This window comes from Vigna angularis, chromosome 2 (genome assembly GCF_016808095.1).
Source record: "Vigna angularis cultivar LongXiaoDou No.4 chromosome 2, ASM1680809v1, whole genome shotgun sequence".
NCBI classification, from domain to species: domain Eukaryota; kingdom Viridiplantae; phylum Streptophyta; class Magnoliopsida; order Fabales; family Fabaceae; genus Vigna; species Vigna angularis.
This window is the reverse complement of record NC_068971.1, coordinates 35,095,815-35,110,688: the sequence shown is the minus strand read 5'-3', so window position 1 is coordinate 35,110,688 and position 14,874 is coordinate 35,095,815.

Here is a 14,874-nt window from a genome sequence, read left to right as displayed (position 1 = left end):
AGTCTCGCGTACTTCCACCAATTGTAAGCAAATCTTACTTCTTTTTCCCTTTTTGTAGTACTTTTAATTAATTTTTTTTTTTTTTTTTGAAAGATAATCTTAATGTCATTTTTCTCATGTCACCTCAAATACCCCAAACTTGAACCATTTTCCTGTACCCCACTTGAATGCTCATCTTAGCTTAAGGTAGAGGGATTACAAATTTTTCGGATTGCTTTTTAAGGTTTATGGATGGGCTACATAAGGTTACAAAAGGCTTTGGGTTCAAGAACTTAAGACAACAAAGGGAGAACAAGACAACCTTGATCATGTGTATTGAACAAGTAAATGATCCACTTCAGAGAAAATCAGGCAAAACTCAATTGTGCTTCTAAAGTGATATCATTCAACAATAATTCTGGAGCACAATATCTCACTAGGTTACTTAGGGTTCCAAATTTGTTTTCAAACACAATGCCACGCATATTAATCACAAGAAAAACAGAGCAAGAAATTCAATCAATCGAGAGTAACCACACTATGTAACTTCACAACTCAATCCAGCTTTCTCAAAGTCTAACAGAGTAAGAGCAAACATAAACGATTTCTAGTAAAGTAGTTCAAAACATTTTCATCAACTCATTCATTCAGCCAAGTTCAAAAACCAAAAGTTCAAAAAGTACGAGTACTGAAATTAAATTAACTACGGAAGTTAAAGCATGAAAGAAATGAAAGAAATGATTGCTGCCCCTTCTTTGTCTCATCTCCTCAAGAATCACTCTCTGTGTCCTCTTCAGTGGCTTCCTCCTCCTCTTCTTCTTCTCCTTCAGATTGATCTTCTTCCATAGCTTGAGCTCCAGAGGATGTTCCACCCCCTCCGCTGTGTTGGGTCTGGTCCCCAGGCCAAGCTACTCTGGCAGCATACTCCTCTGAAGTCATGAAACCTGGGTGAGAGGAGGCGTAGACATGACGCATCATGTCTGCGTGAGCAAGGCCCATCCTGTAGATTGCTTCAAGCTTTTCTTTGATCTCAGCCATCTGGAAGGGATTTTGGGGTCCGACTTGTTCAGGTTGTGCAGTTGGGTCAGGACGATTTCTCCTATGTGGTCTTGGTGGGTGGGTTGGAGGGATATGTTGACCCTCTTCATCAATCGAACAGTATTGTAGGAAATATGAGCGATCGATTGTTTTCCGAGGTCTCTCAAATGGAGGATTTGATGTGTCAACCCCAGCAAGCGCACATAAGTGTGTGATCAGAGATGGGTGCCCAAGTGGAGTATTGTTCAGTGGAGTATTGGCACAATCATTGATCTCAGTTGCTATGACTTGACCCACATTAACTGGTTGGCCCTGCAAGATGAAGAAAAGGAGGACGGCCCTACACAAATTAAGGTCAGACATGTGAGAGCAGGGAGATATATTGGCATGGATAAATGCCACCCAGTATTTGCAGAGAGGTGTGAGAAAGGAACGCTTGATATGCAGTGGCTGTCCTTGTCTATTCCTATGGAAATGACCCCTTGGTAAGCATAAAGTCCTCTCAACCTCCCTGAAGTCAACTCCCTCAAAGTCATTGTTGGAGGCTTCAGAATATTGACATTGAGTGTTGCCCCCTGGCCACTGAATGTTCAGGAAGGAGTTGATTGCATCTGCATTGAATGGTACTTGCTTCTCTCTCACATAGCTCATGAACGGTTCAGCTTCATCTGAATAGATCCGGGCATTTGCATAGAACTCCCGGACAAGTGCAATATTAGCTGGGGCAGGGAAGGTGGTGAGGATGCTCCAGTGCCGACGCTCCACCTCTGCCCCAAATTGTGGTGCCTCCGGATGTATTTCTTCAACAACTCGTTCCATAAGCAGCCTTTTGTTCTGTGATGCCTCAAAATTTTGCTGATGTTCTTCGGAGAGGAATGTAGGTTGAGACATCTTGTTCTTCCCTGCCCGCCCCTTTTTGGTAGAAGCAGCTGTGGTTTTGATTCTTTTAGATCCTGAGGCAGATGCCATTTCTGCACAAACATGCAAGTGTTGTGATTTTAACTAGGAGCAACACATAATCAAAGTGAACTGTATTGTTTGTGCAAGAGAATGTTCATTCCAGATTTAAAATCATACTCAAACAGTTAAGGTAAGCAATCACAAACAATCACAAAGAAATCGAAAGACTAGAATTGAAAAACAAAAGAAAAACTGAACCCAGGCTCAGTTGCTGGCCGAACCAGTCGCGCCCGGGCGCGACCCTGCAAGGGGCGCCTGGGCGCGACTTCTGCAGAAAAATTCTGCAGAATGGTTCCTTCTTCTCTACCTATTTTTGTGAGATTTGGAACTTTTAGACAGCAAACCAACATACAAGCAATTCAATTGAACAACAAAGACAAATTCAAAACAGTCAAAACACAGATGAAACAGAGAAAATGGAAAAACATTTGAAAATCAGAGCATGGGCCACATTCATGGCCGAGCCACTCGCGCTTGGGCGCGACCCTGCAAGGGGCGCCCGGGCGCGAGTTTCTGCAGAGTGCAGAACTCAGTGGGAGTGGTTTGGTTCCACTTTTCCATTATCAATCACACATTCAAACAGTTTAATTGAACAAACCTATTCTAATTCAAACAACAATCAACACATGGAAGCAAAAGAAATTTTCAAAACTAGCAAACGAAAATAAAACCTACTTGATTTAGAGAATTGAATTTGAATTTGGAAATTGGGGATCTTGAGAGAGTGGAGATCTTGACCGTGACTGCCCAAAGAAAACGGATCTGTGAAGAAAGTAAGTGAGAGTGAGGTTTAATTGGTAGGGTTAAGTGGTTAGGTTGTGTGGAGTTGAAAGGGTTTGTTAGTGAGAGAGAGTTCACAAAGGTGAGTGTGATGATGGTTGTGAATGTGGCTGAGATGGAGGTGTATGGTGGTTTTTGGGGGCTGTGAGAGGGTAGGCACGAGAGAAAGGGGGAGAAAAGGCTGGAAATTAGGGTTTGAAAATGAGGGAAAATCTGACCACTGTGCACTTAAACTCAGAAAAATTTTGGGCCTGCACATGTCGCGCCCGGGCGCCCTCTTTCTCGCGCCCGGGCGCGACCAGCACGCTGCTGCATCTCGCGCCTGGGCGCGCCTGGTCAGGGGGGCTTGGGCGTGAATTCTGCAGAATTTCAGCAGACTGCAGAATGGCTCAACTCACAGTACCATTTTCTGATTTTTGCATTCTCTAGCTCTCAAAACACCCCAGAACACCTTATTTTTATCAAACACGTTTGCTTAAATCTCCAATAAGGGAAATTCACTTGAAGAATCAATTTGAAGGTGTTCAATTTCACAAATTTTCAACATTCTCCAAAACAAGCAATTAAAAAATCAAGACACAATACAATCACATTATTCACATCTCAAGCTACACAACACACTAACATACATCCTCACAGACAAATTTTAACAAGTTCTAAAACACAAACAAACAATCAACATCACACACAAATAACAAAATAACACAGAAGGGAGGTTAGAAAGCTGGGTTGCCTCCCAGTAAGCGCTTGTTTAACGTCATTAGCTTGACACACTGATGCTCATGGATCTGAGAGATGAATGATTGTTGTGAGACGCTGAATCTCACCGCCTAGGTACTGTTTCAGCCTCTGTCCATTTACCACCCAACTTCTGTTTGGATCATCTGCTGCAGGGTTAACCAACTCAATAGCCCCATGGGGCTTTACCTCCTTTATGATGAACGGTCCAGACCACTTTGATTTCAATTTGCCTTGAAGAATCTTAAATCTGGAATTGAAGAGTAAAACTTGTTGGCCAGGTTGAAACTCTCTCTTTAAGAGCTTTTTGTCATGATACAACTTAACCTTCTCTTTGTAATTCTTGGAGTTATCATAAGCTGTTAATCTCATTTCTTCCAACTCCTGTAATTGCAACTTCCTCTTTTCTGCAGACAAGGTAGAATCAAAGTTCAAGAACTTCAGGGTCCAATAAGCTTTGTGCTCCATCTCCACCGGTAAATGACAAGATTTGCCATAGACTAGTTGAAAGGGAGTCATCCCAACAGGTGTTTTCATTGCAGTCCTGTAGGCCCACAGAGCATCATCCAGCTTTAATGACCAATCCTTCCTGGAAGAAGAAACAGTTTTCTCCAGAATCCTCTTGATTTCTCTATTTGATACTTCCGCTTGCCCATTGGTTTGAGGATGATATGGAGAAGCAACTTTATGTTTCACCTCATAGTTTTTTAGTATCTTTTCAAGCTGATAGTTGCAGAAATGTGATCCTCCGTCGCTGATAAGAATTCTTGGCACCCCAAATCTTGAGAATATGTTTTTCCTCAAGAATTTAATCACAGTGGTTGCATCATTCTTCTGACATGCTACTGCTTCCACCCATTTGCTAACATAGTCTACTGCAACCAGAATATACTCATTAGTATAAGATGAAGGTAGGGGACCGACAAAATCAATACCCCAGCAATCAAAAACCTCAACTTCCAGGATGCTTTGTAGTGGCATTTCATGCCTTCTTGAGATAGTGCCCACTCTTTGACATTTATCACAACGCTTGGCGTGGGCATAAGCATCCTTGAATATAGTAGGCCAGTAAAATCCAGATTGGAGGACTTTGGCAGCTGTTCTTTCACCATTGAAGTGTCCTCCATAGGGTGAATTATGGCAATGCCACAAGATTCCTGCTGATTCTTCTTCAGTAACACACCGCCTCAAGAGATTGTCAGCTCCTAGTTTGAATAAATAGGGGTCATCCCAAACAAACTGCTTAGCATCATTTAAGAATTTCTTCTTTTGTTGCCATGAAAGATCATCTGGAAGGATTCCCGCAGCTTTGAAATTAGCTATGTCAGCAAACCAGGGCCTTTGTTGGACCATCATCAAGTTCTCATCATAAAACTCTTCACGGATTTCTCTTTCTTTAGTTGTAACTTCATCATTGACAAGTCTTGAGAGATGATCAGCAATGACATTTTCGCTTCCTTTCTTATCTCTGATCTCCAAATCAAATTCTTGCAACATAAGAACCCATCTTATCAATCTTGGTTTGGAATCAGGCTTGGTAAGCAAATACTTGATAGCAGCATGATCAGTGTAAATAATCACCTTTGAACCTATGAGATAGGGTCTGAATTTCTCTAATGCATACACTATGGCAAGAAACTCTTTTTCCGTGGTTGCATACTTTAGTTGAGCTCCATTCAAGACCTTGCTTGCATAGTAGATTGTGTGGAACACTTTCTCTCTTCTCTGTCCAAGCACTGCACCAATAGCATAGTCACTAGCATCACACATTAATTCAAAATCTTTGTTCCAATCAGGAGATATGATCACCGGAGCGGAAATTAGCTTGGCTTTCAATGCTTCAAATGCCTTCAAGCATTCCTCATTCAGTTCAAATGGTGTATCTTTTACAAGGAGATTGCTTAAGGGCTTAGCAATCTTGGAGAAATCTTGAATGAATCTTCTATAAAAGCCAGCATGCCCAAGAAAGCTTCGAATTCCTTTCACATTAGTTGGTGGTGGAAGCTTTTCAATGACTTCCACTTTAGCTATGTCCACTTCAATTCCTTTGGAAGAAATTTTATGCCCCAAAACAATCCCTTCTGTTACCATGAAGTGACATTTCTCCCAGTTAAGAATGAGGTTGGTTTGGATGCATCTCTTCAACACCGTTTCTAAATTAGCCAGACATAAGTCAAATGAGCTTCTAAACACTGAGAAGTCGTCCATGAAGACTTCTATACATTTCTCCACAAGATCGGAGAATATAGCTTGCATGCATCTTTGAAAGGTGGCAGGGGCATTGCAAAGCCCAAAAGGCATCTTTCTATAAGCGAATATACCGAAGGGGCACGTGAATGCGGTCTTTTCTTGATCTTTTGGATCTACAGCTATTTGATTATAGCCAGAATAACCGTCCAAAAAGCAGTAGAAAGCTTGCCCTGCTAATTTCTCCAGCATTTGATCCATAAAGGGGAGTGGAAAATGGTCTTTTCTTGTGGCCTTATTCAACTTCCGGTAGTCAATGCACATTCTCCAACCAGTGACAGTTCGTGTAGGTATAAGCTCATTTTTCTCATTACATATAACTGTCATGCCGCCCTTCTTCGGGACCACTTGCACAGGACTTACCCATGTGCTATCAGAGATAGGATAAATGATCCCTGCCTCAAGAAGCTTGAGAACCTCTTTTCTCACCTCCTCTTTCATGACTGGATTTATCCTTCTTTGAGGTTGAGTTGCTGGTTTAAAATCATCTTCCATAAAAATGCGGTGCATGCAATAGGTTGGACTTATCCCCTTTAAATCAGAGATAGACCATCCTACAGCTCCTTTGTTTCTTTTCAACACTTCGATCAACTTTTTCTCTTCAGCAGATGATAAGGAGCTGCTGATAATCACAGGCTTGTTGTTACCCTCATCTAGAAAAACATACTTTAAATGAGAGGGTAAAATTTTTAGTTCAAGCTTCTTCTCTTCCATCATGACATCAGTCTTTATATCTTCGATCTGTACCTCATTAGATGGGATCTCCTTCAGCACATCCAAATCTGTTAAACGTTCTTCAATCATTTTCTCTTCTTCTTCATTGAGAGATTCACGTGCATCTATGAGTGTTTTTATCAGCGGGGACGACACATGTATCTCCCTTTCTACCGTTACGCAGGCTTCGTCAAGCACATCAACTTGAAAGCAAGCTCCCTCATCACTGGGGTGAGACATTGCTTCAAAAACATTGAAATTCACCTCTTCATCTTCCACCCTCACCTTGAGCTTACCATCATCAACATCAATGAGAACTCTTGCCGTCTTCATAAATGGCCTTCCAAGGATGAGTGGTACCTCCACATCCGCCTCCATTTCCATGATAACGAAATCCACTGGAAACACAAATTTATCTACTCGTACAAGAACATCCTCCACTACACCAAGTGGATACTTGATGGATCTGTCTGCCAATTGTAGGCTCATCCGAGTAGGTTTGAGTTCAAGCTCTCCAATTTTCTCAAATAAAGAGAAAGGCATCAAATTGATGCTTGCACCCAAATCGATCAATGCTTTTCCAATAGCTAGCTTACCTATAGTGCAGGGAATGGTGAAGCTACCAGGATCTTTGAATTTAGGAGGGAGGAGCTTCTGGATAATGGCACTGCAGTTACCTTGAACTTCAATGGTCTCTTCCTCAATGTATTTCCTCTTTTTAGTGAGGAGTTCCTTCATGAATTTTGCATAGGCCGGCATTTGTTGTAGTGCTTCTGAGAATGGTATTTTTATCTCCAATTGCTTGAAGATATCCATGAACCGTCCAAACTGCTTTTCTTTATCCTTTCTTGTGTATTTTTGTGGATAGGGAAGGGGCCTCTCAACTTCTTTTTCTTTTCTTTTTCTTTTCTCATCCTCTTCTTCTTTTTCTTTCTCTCCACTAACACTATTCTCATTTTCTTTTCTCTCATTCTCTTCTTCTTTTCTATTCTCACTCTTTGTCTCATTTTCATCTTTTCTTTCATCACTCTCTTCTGAGTTCTTTTTCTCTCCACTCACTAACAACTTACCACTTCTTGTAGTGATTGCCTTGCACTCCTCCTTTGGGTTGGTTTCAGTATTAGCTCCAAAACTCTTATCAGGTTTTTCTTCTAGCTTCTTGGCTAGTTGGCCAACTTGTATCTCCAAATTCCTTATGGATGCTTCCGTGCTTTTGTGGTTGGAGATGGATACTTGCATGAATTGTTGAAGAGTGTCCTCCAACTTAGAGGTCCTATCTGATAGAGAGGGGTGTGGTTGGTATTGTTGTTGAGGTGGTCTGTTTGAAGGTCCAGCTTGTCCTTGGCCCATGCTTGGGTGCGGTCTCCATCCTTGATTATATTGATTGTTACGGTTTTGATTACCCATATAGTTCACGTCTTCTTGGGTATTGACCTGCATAGCACAATGACCATTAGCATGTTCTCCACCACACAATTCACACCCTTGATGTTGGGCTTGTGAAACATTCTGGAGTTCTTTTGGCAATTGAGAGAGTTTGTTCATGAGCGCTTCAAGCTGTTGGGTCATTATCTTGTTTTGGGCTAGTAGAGCATCCTGAGATTGTAGTTGAAACACGCCTTTTTGCTGAGCCCTTTCATTCTGCAATTCACTGTCATTTGCAGCCATGTTTTCTATTAGCTCATGTGCTTCTTCAGGTGTCTTCCAACGGATATTTCCTCCAGCTGAGGCATCTAACATCAATTTGGTTTGGGATCTCAATCCTCCCAAAAACATGTTGAGAACAGTCGGCTCATCAAACCCATGAGTGGGTGTCTTTCTCAGTAGCCCTTTGAATCTGTCCCATGCTTGACTCAAAGTCTCATTAACATCCTGCTGAAAAGATGAAATCTCCTGTTTCCCTTTGTTAACCTTGGACTGTGGAAAGAATTTGTTGAGGAATTTTGCCACAACATCCTCCCAAGTAGTGAAACTATTTTCAGGGAAAGAGTTTAGCCACATCTTCGCATTACCTCCCAAGGAGAATGGAAATAAACTGAGCCTTATTGCCTCATCTGGCACTTGATGGATCTTTACAGTGTTGCAAATTTCCAAGAAAGTTGCCAAATGATTATAAGGATTCTCGTGTGATAGGCCATTGAATTGATTACTCTGCACCAGATGGATGAGAGCAGGCTTCATTTCCATGTTCACAGCATTTACCCGAGGTCGAGCAATACTATTAAAGTGGAGTGGTCCTGCGAAAGTAGAGTAATCTTCCAAGGTGCGCCTTGCTTGTCTATCACCATTGACATTCATATCATCACCCATATCCCCCATTTCCTGATTAGCTGTGGAAGAGTTTGGTTGCTCAGAGATTACAAGTGCGGGAGAAATGTCTCTCGAAGTTCTGTTTTCTCTCCTTCTTTGGCTATTGTTTCTTCTTGCTGTCTTTTCAACTTCAGGATCCAATAGAAGAGGTTCAAGTGATGGTGTGCTTCTAGTACGAATTTTTCTCTGCATTCACTAGAAACAACAATACTAGAGCACAAGATTAACTTTAGATCACTAAAACAAATTTATTCACAGTATAAAGAATATAAAGAATAAAGCCTAAGTTGGTTAAGAATTACACAACAGTAAAGTACTAACACCGAGTCCCCGGCAACGGCGCCAGAAGCAGCTGTGGTTTTGATTCTTTTAGATCCTGAGGCAGATGCCATTTCTGCACAAACATGCAAGTGTTGTGATTTTAACTAGGAGCAACACATAATCAAAGTGAACTGTATTGTTTGTGCAAAAGAATGTTCATTCCAGATTTAAAATCATACTCAAACAGTTAGGGTAAGCAATCACAAACAATCACAAAGAAATCGAAAGACTAGAATTGAAAAACAAAAGAAAAACTGAACCCAGGCTCAGTTGCTGGCCGAACCAGTCGCGCCCGGGCGCGACCCTGCAAGGGGCGCCTGGGCGCGACTTCTGCAGAAAAATTCTGCAGAATGGTTCCTTCTTCTCTACCTATTTTTGTGAGATTTGGAACTTTTAGACAGCAAACCAACATACAAGCAATTCAATTGAACAACAAAGACAAATTCAAAAAAGTCAAAACACAGATGAAACAGAGAAAATGGAAAAACATTTGAAAATCAGAGCATGGGCCACATTCATGGCCGAGCCACTCGCGCTTGGGCGCGACCCTGCAAGGGGCGCCCGGGCGCGAGTTTCTGCAGAGTGCAGAACTCAGTGGGAGTGGTTTGGTTCCACTTTTCCATTATCAATCACACATTCAAACAGTTTAATTGAACAAACCTATTCTAATTCAAACAACAATCAACACATGGAAGCAAAAGAAATTTTCAAAACTAGCAAACGAAAATAAAACCTACTTGATTTAGAGAATTGAATTTGAATTTGGAAATTGGGGATCTTGAGAGAGTGGAGATCTTGACCGTGACTGCCCAAAGAAAACGGATCTGTGCAGAGAGTAAGTGAGAGTGAGGTTTAATTGGTAGGGTTAAGTGGTTAGGTTGTGTGGAGTTGAAAGGGTTTGTTAGTGAGAGAGAGTTCACAAAGGTGAGTGTGATGATGGTTGTGAATGTGGCTGAGATGGAGGTGTATGGTGGTTTTTGGGGGCTGTGAGAGGGTAGGCACGAGAGAAAGGGGGAGAAAAGGCTGGAAATTAGGGTTTGAAAATGAGGGAAAATCTGACCACTGTGCACTTAAACTCAGAAAAATTTTGGGCCTGCACATGTCAAAAGGCTGCTTATGGAACGAGTTGTTGAAGAAATACATCCGGAGGCACCACAATTTGGGGCAGAGGTGGAGCGTCGGCACTGGAGCATCCTCACCACCTTCCCTGCCCCAGCTAATATTGCACTTGTCCGGGAGTTCTATGCAAATGCCCGGATCTATTCAGATGAAGCTGAACCGTTCATGAGCTATGTGAGAGAGAAGCAAGTACCATTCAATGCAGATGCAATCAACTCCTTCCTGAACATTCAGTGGCCAGGGGGCAACACTCAATGTCAATATTCTGAAGCCTCCAACAATGACTTTGAGGGAGTTGACTTCAGGGAGGTTGAGAGGACTTTATGCTTACCAAGGGGTCATTTCCATAGGAATAGACAAGGACAGCCACTGCATATCAAGCGTTCCTTTCTCACACCTCTCTGCAAATACTGGGTGGCATTTATCCATGCCAATATATCTCCCTGCTCTCACATGTCTGACCTTAATTTATGTAGGGCCGTCCTCCTTTTCTTCATCTTGCAGGGCCAACCAGTTAATGTGGGTCAAGTCATAGCAACTGAGATCAATGATTGTGCCAATACTCCACTGAACAATACTCCACTTGGGCACCCATCTCTGATCACACACTTATGTGCGCTTGCTGGGGTTGACACATCAAATCCTCCATTTGAGAGACCTCGGAAAACAATCGACCGCTCATATTTCCTACAATACTGTTCGATTGATGAAGAGGGTCAACATATCCCTCCAACCCACCCACCAAGACCACATAGGAGAAATCGTCCTGACCCAACTGCACAACCTGAACAAGTCGGACCCCAAAATCCCTTCCAGATGGCTGAGATCAAAGAAAAGCTTGAAGCAATCTACAGGATGGGCCTTGCTCACGCAGACATGATGCGTCATGTCTACGCCTCCTCTCACCCAGGTTTCATGACTTCAGAGGAGTATGCTGCCAGAGTAGCTTGGCCTGGGGACCAGACCCAACACAGCGGAGGGGGTGGAACATCCTCTGGAGCTCAAGCTATGGAAGAAGATCAATCTGAAGGAGAAGAAGAAGAGGAGGAGGAAGCCACTGAAGAGGACACAGAGAGTGATTCTTGAGGAGATGAGACAAAGAAGGGGCAGCAATCATTTCTTTCATTTCTTTCATGCTTTAACTTCCGTAGTTAATTTAATTTCAGTACTCGTACTTTTTGAACTTTTGGTTTTTGAACTTGGCTGAATGAATGAGTTGATGAAAATGTTTTGAACTACTTTACTAGAAATCGTTTATGTTTGCTCTTACTCTGTTAGACTTTGAGAAAGCTGGATTGAGTTGTGAAGTTACATAGTGTGGTTACTCTCGATTGATTGAATTTCTTGCTCTGTTTTTCTTGTGATTAATATGCGTGGCATTGTGTTTGAAAACAAATTTGGAACCCTGAGTAACCTAGTGAGATATTGTGCTCCAGAATTATTGTTGAATGATATCACTTTAGAAGCACAATTGAGTTTTGCCTGATTTTCTCTGAAGTGGATCATTTACTTGTTCAATACACATGATCAAGGTTGTCTTGTTCTCCCTTTGTTGTCTTAAGTTCTTGAACCCAAAGCCTTTTGTAACCTTATGTAGCCCATCCATAAACCTTAAAAAGCAATCCGAAAAATTTGTAATCCCTCTACCTTAAGCTAAGATGAGCATTCAAGTGGGGTACAGGAAAATGGTTCAAGTTTGGGGTATTTGAGGTGACATGAGAAAAATGACATTAAGATTATCTTTCAAAAAAAAAAAAAAAAAAAAATTAATTAAAAGTACTACAAAAAGGGAAAAAGAAGTAAGATTTGCTTACAATTGGTGGAAGTACGCGAGACTTTGTTATCTTGTGCTAAAATGAATGCTCTCTTAGTATTAGTTTTGCCTAGAAAAACCAAAGCTCCTTCTTAACCTAACTCTTGTATAGCCTTGAATGTTCTTGTACTTCAAATTTATAGGTAAGTGTGTTCATTGTAAGGGAAATGAAAGGCAAAGTTCAATTGTGTGATATTGTGATGTTTGAGTGAGAGACACACATCCCCATACACCTGTGAAAGTGAGTGAAACAGTTTCTTTTCAGAGGAAGGGTTTCATGTTAGTTAAGAAAATACTATTGCCATGTGTGTTGGTCCCTCATAGAACATAGCAGTTTTCTTATGTAATTTTGTGAGTACCATCAGTGAAAGCTTCACTTCTTGTGACAAAAAAATCAAGTCAACATGATGAGCAAGCAAGATTGAATTTTACTCTTCTGGAGTGTTGAAACATTAAATTTGAGTTGTTTGTTCAAGCCATTTCATTCCTTTTTCTGCTTGAGGACAAGCAAGATTTCAAGTTTGGGGTTGTGATAACGGTAAATTTTACCATTATCTTTGAACCAATTTTCGCACCAAATCTACCCTTTTGAAGCTTGAAACATGTTTAATCCTCTCTTTTTATCTAAGTTTGTGAATATGTCTAGCTTAAGCTTTATATTTAAGTTTTCATCATTAATTCCTCAAATTTGTAGGCAAATTGTGTGTATTGGAGAAGTACTTGGGAACCAAGGAAAAGATTCAAAAGCAGGAGACTAAAGAAGTAACGAAGGCATAACGCGCCCGGGCGCGACAGAGGGGCGCCCAGGCGCGAGTTGACAACTGAGGACGCTCGTCCAGCACTGAGGACGCTCGCCCACACGAACGCTCGTCCAGCACTAAGGACGCTCGTCCAGCACTGAGGACGCTCGTCCAGCACAGAGGACGCTCGTCCAGACGCTCGTCCAGACTCTCAGAGGACGCTCGCCCACACGAACGCTCGCCAGAATAAGTGGACGCTCGTCCAAGAGTGGACGCACGAGCGGACGCTCGTCCAGGCAGGACGCTCGTCCCAGCCAGCAGATAGGACGCTCGTCCAGAGGGAGAAAAGAAGACGCTCGGCTAGCGAGTGGACGCTCGCCCAGGAGAAGTGGACGCTCGTCCTCGTGCATGGGACGCTTCGTCCAAGTCCAGAGAGTTTCACGCCCGGGCGTGAGAAATGGGGCGCCCGGGCGCGACTTTTACACAAGCCATTGAATCAATTTCCAGAGAGTTTCACGCCCGGGCGCGAGAAATGGGGCGCCCGGGCGCGACCTTTCGTGGGATTTGAATCACTTTCCAGAGAGTTTTACGCCCGGGCGCGAGAAATGGGGCGCCCGAGCGCGACCTCTGCTGACCTGGAACCCTAGTTCTATTTAAAGCATTCTGAACCTGAAGTTGGGTATCTTCTTGGCGGCTGAAGCTTGGAACACCATTTTCGGACCTAAGGGAGCTGGTTTTGGGCAGTGGAAACTCTCCATCCTTCCTCCTTGGATCCCCATTCTTCCATTTTTCTCCATTGTAAGCTCAAGTTCTCCATGACTATGGAGACTTAATTTCATTTTGTTGGGGAATGATGTAGTTACGAAACTTTCATGTAAATGCACTTGAGTTTAATGAATTTAAGCTTCCTTCAATTGATTGTGAGTGTTTAATTTCCTTCTCTTAAAGCTTGTTGTGACTTGATCAACCATAACATGATTCTAAGATTTGCTAGATATTGGAAAGTATTGTGTGAATCTTGAACTGGAATTAACACCTAAGGGAGATTGTATCTAGGAATGGAGCTTGATGCTTTAGTTGTCTTAAACCTCTAATCGTAATGCAGATGAACTTTCTAGGTTACCAAGGAATTGGGACTGAAAGAAGTGAGTCTAGGCTTTTTCTACCAAGGAATTGGGTCTAAGTATAATAGAAAGGTTGACAAACGCAATTAATTGATGAAGTAGTGATGTGCATTTGCATGATAGCGTAGTAATTACAATCATTCTCCAACATCTCATCCATATTGTTTCATTATCCATTAACCATTTTCCAATTCTTTAGCCTCTAAGACGTTCATTTTATCACATATATTTGAATTGGAATTTTATTACACTTGAATCATACCAAAATGATGTATTCTTAGTCTAAGTTAGTTAACTTATTATACGATTTTAAAGTATTACACGAGTCTCTTGGGAAACGATATCCGGTCTTACCGGTTTTATTACTTTGAACGATTTGGTACACTTGCCAAAGAGTTAACACCGCCCAAAGGACGCCCATGTCACACCCACCACAGACAAATGTTCGACCGCCCAAGTCTTGGCCGCCCAAGTAGGTACGGATTGAACCTAGACTCCGCATAAACTCCTACACCAGCAAGTGCCCGGCGTCGCACGTATGGACGCCCACTAATGAGGTCGTCCGACCATCTCGGTGCCTACGCCGACCACCTGGGTAGAACCTCTGTCTTTAAGAGAAACTTTGAAGAACTCACAAGGAATTCCATCACCACGAGACAGCGCCGCACTCTCCATGCTCACAAAAACTGTTCAAGAAAATGCAAACGTCTGGTATCATGAAGTGCCGGGCGACCGCATAGAGGATCGCCCGCCCAACAAAGTGTCGGGCGACCGCATAGAGGATCAGCCGCCCAACGAAGTGCTGGGCGATCGCGTAGAGGATCATCCGCCCAACGAAGTGCCGGGCGACCGCATAGAGGATCGCCCGCCCAACAAAGTGCCGGGCGACCGCATAGAGGATCAGCCGCCCAACGAAGTGCCGGGCGATCGCGTAGAGGATCATCCGCCCAACGAAGTGTCGGGCGACCGCATAGAGGATCATCCGCCCAAC